The sequence below is a fragment of the Mchenga conophoros genome, linkage group LG15, assembly GCF_057382185.1.
Source record: "Mchenga conophoros isolate Kocher_MC1m ecotype Shallow Benthic linkage group LG15, M_conophoros_male_GT1.1, whole genome shotgun sequence".
Taxonomy (NCBI): Eukaryota; Metazoa; Chordata; class Actinopteri; order Cichliformes; family Cichlidae; genus Mchenga; species Mchenga conophoros.
This window is the reverse complement of record NC_140540.1, coordinates 41904533-41912054: the sequence shown is the minus strand read 5'-3', so window position 1 is coordinate 41912054 and position 7522 is coordinate 41904533. Positions and strand designations below refer to the sequence as shown.

Sequence of the window (7522 nt, the reverse complement as noted above, 5' to 3'; positions counted from 1 at the left end):
GATGGTGTGTTTGGCTCCTGAACTTAGACTGTGGGCTGGTTCCACGGGAGACAGCCTCCCACTCTCTGAAACTAGGAAGCACAAGGAACCTTCACTGTGGGAGTGAAATGCTTTTAGATATGATGAGGATGGATCAGGATTCTGTGTGAGAGCACAATTTTGTGTCGTGTTTTTGTGTGTTTGCATGAATTGAAGCTTGTATTGTATTTGCTTCCTGTTACAACTCTTCCTGCAGCATATTGAATCATCATGTTAGAGATTCAGCTGGAGCTTCGTGATACAGGCAAATTATAAAAGTCATAACATTAACAAATGTGTATGCTGCTTTTTTAGTAATACGGAAAAAACTAGTAAAGAATTGATTTCCATATGTATTTCTTGCTGCAAATGTAAGTTTGGAGTCTGTGCTGGGCTTGGGCTTTTACAAGACTGAATCAAAAGGTCAAAGGTTTATTTACAAATCTGGAGAATCTGTAGGGGAATACTAAGTTGTATTGGCTGGGAGGTAGCTGAGTCGGAGATGAGGGTCTGGAGTAAGGAGCAGGGAAAAGGTTGGCAAGGCTCCAGTAGAGGGAAGCCGGAGGAGAGGAGTCCAGAGAGGAGACAGAGGCTGGAGTCAGGCAGAGCTGAAGAGCCAATTAGTGGCATTTATGAAAAGTGAGCTATTAAACTTAGTGAAACGGCTGAATACGTGAGAACAGAGTCCACGATCTGGAGGCGTGATGCAGTTGGAACCAAGCAGAGGGTGGTGAAGAGCAGCTGGCCTGACTTCCTGTGCACCTGACTCCACTCCTACGATCACACACACACACACACACACACACACACACACACACGCACACACACACACGCACACACACACACACACACACAGGCAGTTTAGAGAGGAAGGCAGCAATAGAGAAAAAGGAGAGAGGATTAAGATAGGAGCTGTTGTGCGTTCATCCCCGAGGAGGTCATTCTGCTGGGTTTCTCTGTGGAAGCAGCCAGCACTCAGAGCTGAGCGGTTTATTTAGACCCTATCTGTACTCCAACACCTTCAGGCCCTTTTGTACACGCAGGAAATAACATGGGAATTGCAAAAGGTGCACTTGGAAATGTCATCATACAGTCTGTATGTATACAAATTAAAAAGACACCATGTGATTGGCGTATAACTGTTAATGGAGATCCGAGACACGCTATTGTCATGATGATGTTCATGCTTGTAAAAAATTAGTTCAGGCACACTCTGGAGTTTTTCAGGACATTTAATTACTCGCGTTTCTTTGATTCATGTAATTTCTCTTTATGCTAATCGTCTTACACAGTGTGTATGCACACATTCAGTAAAAATATAATTTCCTCCCAATATCTCTTTTGTCTGGCAATTTATTGCTATGAAAACCCTGTAACCAAATTTATTGAGTAACTGCATTGTTATTTTACTTCAATCCCATGTGCATACAGAGGACAGCTATCTCAGCTCTACTCCCACACAAGGTCACTCTCCTGCTAATAGAGTCGCAGCCTGGCTGCGTGAAACACTTGATGTTGCTGTCATTCTGAAAAAGAAAGCAAACAAGAAGCACAGCTGATAGACAAGCATAAAGCAGTGAAAGCTGGAAAGGAAGTGATGCTATCAATTAAACTAGCTTGAAAAACCAAGTTACAATTCAGAATTGGAGGAAAAGAACAAAAGGATTTTGAAGCATTGAGATAAATTAAGTTTTACAGGTCACAGATACAGGTCTTAATATGATGTTTAACTTTGGCTCTAAGCACTACTGACTTACTTCAGTTTACAAATACAAATTAAAATAAGTTCAATCTCTAAAGAACGTGTAACTGATGTATCATCGAACTGGACTGCTGCTCGTCTCTTATTGGTTTTTCTGAGCTGACTTCAATATTTACTTCATCTACAGTATATCATTAACATGTCTATCAGACTCTGTCTCTACTTAAGAATGTGCCTGACTCTTACTGTAAGCTGCTGTATCTGCCCTGTAAACTCAGGTGCCATATTAAAAATGTACTCTGGATGACATTAACGTGGCCTGTAGCGCTCTGGAACCTTTAAAAAATATGTATTCTTTACCTCACATAAATAAAAATGTGTGCCTACGACTGCTTCTTTCACTTCTGCAGAGCTAAAACGCAGGCTCATTGAGTCAGAACCTGTTCATGCTGAAAGGAAACTCATGAGCCACTCTCCTGTGTGTGTGTGTGTGTGTGTGTGTGTGTGTGTGTGTGTGTGTGTGTGTGTGCGTGTGTGTGTGTGTGTGTGTGTGTGTGTGTGTGTGTGTGTGTGCGTGTGTGTGTGTGCGTGTGTGTGTGTGTGTGTGTGTGTGTGTGTGTGCGTGTGTGTGTGTGTGTGTGTGTGTGTGTGAGAGAGAGTGGTGCTGGTATTACTCAGAATGTGGGGACCTTAAACGTGACTTTATGGAAATGCATTTTTTTCATGAGAACAAAAAGCGAGTCTCTGTAACATAAATTTTACATAACAAAAATAAGACCTGATTACATTTATACTAAGGTTGGTTTTAGGTTAGGAAATGCATGTTAGTGTAGTGTGTGTGTGTGTGTGTGTGTGTGTGTGGTGGGGGGGTGACTCATGCTAACATCTTTACGTGAAAATGTTAAAATTAAATATATAATATTTCTGTAACAATGAGGATTTTTTACAGCTTGATTTTTAAAATGCAAGCATCGACTGCGACAGCATCGGGGTTATTAAGTGACAAATGAGCTGTGTCCCACTGCTGCCGCGTTTTATGATCCTGCCAGCACTTCCTCGCCTCTGCCCCCGTTTCTCCCTCCTCACATTTCCAGTTTCTGTCTCTTTCTGTGGCGTGTGCATGCGTGTGGAGGGAGTGGCTACTCCTTCTGCTCAATCAACCAGCACACCTGAGCCTCATCCTCTGATTAAAACTGCTGCATTTATACCCTCTTTTTGTTCTCTCTGGTTGTTCAGTTTCCAAAGTGGTTCAAACACTACAGTGTGCACGTGCACGGGCACGGTGTGCTCCTAAGCAGTCTGGCTCTTTTGTAAGTTTTGTCTCCTGTGCGTCAGGTCAATTTATTTGTTTGTATGCCAGCTGCCCAGTTCTCAGAGCCAACTAATCCCAGAGTTTTTCTGCCAATCTCACACTCTTTCCTTGCCAGTTATGATTCCACCGCGAGTTAGCTGCTCAGGACTTCCTGTCCCTCCATTCCTCGCCAGAATACCTCTCCAAGCAAATGCTGATTGTGATTCCAATAACCCCCCCATCCATATCTACTGCTGTTTCTGCATGGCTGCTGGCTTCACCAGCCCTAAGAGCTTTTCTAGCTGATATCTTTCTGGTTTATTTCTGTATTATCTCAATACTTGGAGATCCTACATGACTGACAGGTTCAATATTTGATTTTCTCATTGGCTCTTGTTCTCTTTTAGGCCACTGAAACGGGATAAGAGTAGCTCATGCTACCACTGTGTATGCATACCTGCTACACTACCAGCAGCTGTCTCATTTAGAGCGTGTCTGTTACTAAAACACAGGCCTTTGAAAAATGTGACATTTTAACCATGAAAATGTGTGACTGGAAAGCTTCACATCACAAATTCACATTTCCAGATTAAAATGCTATTTGGGGAGTCTGCAAGAGTAGCATTGCATGATTCACAGTTCAAAAACATGAAGGCTCGGGGTGTGACCCTTCACTTCATCCGCTAATTTATAGCCACCCTCTTGTTTAAATTAGCTCACTTTTGATTGGCTGCCCCTCAGAAGCTTTAAACAACAGGGAGCGACAACAGAGAGAGCAACTTATTGTGTTTATATGAAAGGAAGAAATAAAATGTGCATTTATGGGCTAAAGGAAGAGAAAAGGTTCCTGAGAATGCAGCAAAATAGTTGGAAACCATGGAATCTGTCGTGAAATCGATCCATGTAGAGCAGAGTCAAACCACGGAGGCCCCAGAAAAGTGCAATCAAACGATGAGTTTATTAACAGCCCGGAGAAAACATCAACATATGTCTTCTGACCAAAATACATGTTGTGGACACTTATAAAGCAGTGGGGTACACGCCCCCCATGGCGTCAATGACAGATTAAAATAGGTTCCAGACATTAGTCACAGTTAATCGTACATCTTTAATAGCTATAAGCAGACATAGAACTTCTCTTTTCTATAACACCTTCCATACAAGGTAATAAACTTCAAGCCCTCAGGGTCTCTGAGGCTAATTATTGACTCTGGTCGTCTGTTACCAAGTAGAATAAAATATATTAAGACACCAAATGAGTTGAGGCCTCAGGCCGGACACATTCCTAGATTATATGTATTATATGTACTGTAAGCATGCAGCTATCCTTCTATGTTCTAGTTTCCCTCAGCATGGATCACCTGGACAGTCACGCCAGTGAAGCTTAAAACCCTTAATGAACTGAACATCAACTCAAAATAGGCACAAATATGCAATGTGTATAAAATACTTCTGACCGTACTTGTAATAAAAGTTAACATAATGGAAGGATCCTCAAATGGACATCTTCAATAAACAGCTGTAATGCAGTATCAATACTGTGAGAAATATTATTAGATGAAATAATGCTGTAAAGAATGTTATTAATGCAGGTATAATGATGCAGATTATATGGCAGCAATAAAAGAATTCCTGTATCTCCACAAATCTCAGACAAATATTTAAAAACATCCAGTAGAATATTTATTGAATATTATTTGTATTATTACAGTTTTTTCTGATTGCTTAAGCACATTTTTTGTAACTATTGGCTAATTTTGCAAAACTCTTCACACAAATAAGAAAACCTGTCACCCAATAATCAAAACATTGTAGTTCTCTTGCAAAAGCAAACACAGCTAGATTAACTCCTCACACCTTCGTAAAAATGGTGTTTCCGTATCAAACAGTACACACAAGCCATCATCTACTAAGCACACAATGCGCCAACTGCACACTGATGGTATGAATACAAAACACATCTGGCTTTTGCTTCCTCTGTGCACAAGGTAGGCTATGTCAGTTTGAGCTCATACTTCTGTCATAGATCCATAAGCATAGAGGGATCCAAACTTCAAGTACTGGTGTTTATTCAAACACATCAAAACAAACACAAGTGTTTATTTCCAAGTATAGGATTATTTGCAATCGCCATAATGACTATATGGGTTACTTGGTCTGCAGTGAACATGCTTCCTCTGCCCCAGCATCTGGTCATCTAGCAATTCTGTAAAGTAACAATTTCAGTATTTTTACATCAATGGTATTGGTGTGTTTCTCATTGGCATACGGCAGTGCTACAGATCTTTGTGCAAAGTGACTGTACTAACCGATTCTCAAAATGTCCTTATGATGCTTGCTACAGTGTAGCGGCTCGAGTTAGGCTGGACCCGTTGGCCAGCTACCCTCAGGGTCATTCCACGGTTGATGACATGGTCCACTATTGTAGCTCTGATGTCATCAGCAATTCTATTTCTTACTCTTCCTACCCTTCCTCTCCCCCCTCCTCATCTTCCTCTCCCCCCTCCTCGTCTTCCTCTTGCTCCTCCTTGTCCTTGTCGTCCTCTTCATCCTACTTCTTCCTCTCCTCCCTCCTCGTCTTCCTCTTGCTCCTCCTTGTCCTTGTCGTCCTCTTCATCCTACTTCTTCACCTCCACGTCCTCTTCCTCGGCCTCCTCTTCTTCTCACTCTTTCTGCTCCCTCCATTGTACTCCGCACACACAGCTTACCTGTATTATAGTGCTTAGGCTGATTGCAAAGTGAACTAATTATCTAAAAAAGTTTTCACATGTGAAAGTGTGCCAGACAGTTGGCAGATTAGTGTTAATGATAGCCATACATGTGTGTACTTTTGCTAGGAGTGTGTTGGAAATTTGGAAATTGAGTGTTGTGCAGTGAATTCTGCCTACAGTTTTGCAAAGTGTGTGTTACAAAATTGCAAACTGAGTGCAAAGCAGTTTTTGTGCTTTTAGTTTTGCAAACTCAGTGAGTGGTTTTGCTATAAGTCTGAATAGTTTTAGAGATTGTGCTACAGGAATCACAGTTAGGGTTTAAGCATTCAGAAAAAACTGTAAGAAACAAAACAACCACAAAACATGAAAAAATATTTTATATATATCTCACTCTAAATGCTCTCACACACACACAGGCATTTATTTCTACACCGAAGTGCTTTCTGTTTAAAATTCACACAATCACACTCCAGTAAGCAGCTCAGAGTAATTGTGGGTTCAGTATCTCGCACACGGGTACATTGGCATGCAGGCTGTAGCAGCCAAGGTTCAAACAACCAGTCTTCTGATTGGTAGATGACCTGCTGTGTCTCGTTACTTACAGTCACCCTATACTGGACCTGGTATTCCCACGCGGTTCCCCATCCAAGTACTAACTTCAAAGATCAGACGAGATCAGGCATGCTCAGGAGGAGGCCTGAGGAGGCCATCCATATAAAACATATCTATCACAATTTAATACTAAAACCACATAATAAGGTGTTTTAAAAAACAAAATACGGCAGAAATGTTTAAGCATTTCCCCCAGTACCAGTCTAATATTTGTCAAACTGGCCATTTCCCCCCTTACTGCTCCAGTAGAGCCATACTGGAACCCATTCGAGAGACGATTTCAGCATGTGAAGCTTAGTTTCACAACTCTGACTTCCCCCTCTGGAGATTTTCTGCCTCTTTCTGATATTAAACCACCTCATTAGCACATTTTATCATTTAAGACTTATGAAACTGACCAGCTGTAGAGACTTCCTGTGAATTTCTCCTGAAACTAACATCACTTTCATGGCTTCTCCTCTCGGGAATGGTTCACCTACTTTACTTGTTGTTAAGCAGAGAAGAAGGCAGCTACCTTGTAAAAATTTCTGATGATTCTGCACTGTCTCTCTCCTTCAGGGACCACAACGCTGCAGCTGAAGCGCTGTAATGATCCTGGATCATGTAAGGACTGAGGCACACCGTCACCGCCGGCTTAGGTAAGATGTAAACAATGAGACGATTATTTTGTAGCCAGTAGATTTTCTTCGATCTGAAAACAGTTTTCAGTCCTTTCATACCATCCTTTGATTCGGAGTCTCTGACCGTTGGTTTATCTGCTGGGTTCATAACTTAATGGTGAGGCTCAAAACAGCCGAGCAACTTAATTAACATCTGCTCCAAGATTATTGGAAGGAAACAGAGGGATTTGGGATCTTTTAACGACTAGCGAATCTCATGAAGAGTGAAACGGATACTCAGTCTACCCAGAGCATCTTAGTGAGGTTTATATTTCATAACCTGCAGACGACTCATCCCTCTGCAATATGCCAATTTTATACCCCTTCTCCTTCTTTCTGAGACTTTCAACAAGTGCTCAAGGAAGTTCTCATTTATGCCGAGTGCCTTTTAGCTTATTTTACTCAGTCCAACTGACCACAGACCACCTCAGCTGCTTCAGGTCATAGGTTGTATTACACGGTGGCTGTAACTACAACAGTAAATCTGCATGGGTTTCCTCCTACATGTGCATTAGGTTAACTGGTAATT

The 7522-nt window shown here is 41.6% G+C and overlaps 1 long non-coding RNA gene across 1 annotated transcript; it reads right to left on the bottom strand.

Annotated features, from left to right (window-relative positions):
- Positions 1–4101: 4101 nt before the first annotated feature.
- Positions 4102–4564, bottom strand: LOC146558972 (uncharacterized). The gene is made up of 2 exons (XR_014888772.1): positions 4264–4564; positions 4102–4221 (listed from the first exon to the last, which is right to left on the bottom strand). It is a non-coding gene; the product is annotated as an uncharacterized LOC146558972 (long non-coding RNA).
- Positions 4565–7522: the final 2958 nt, after the last annotated feature.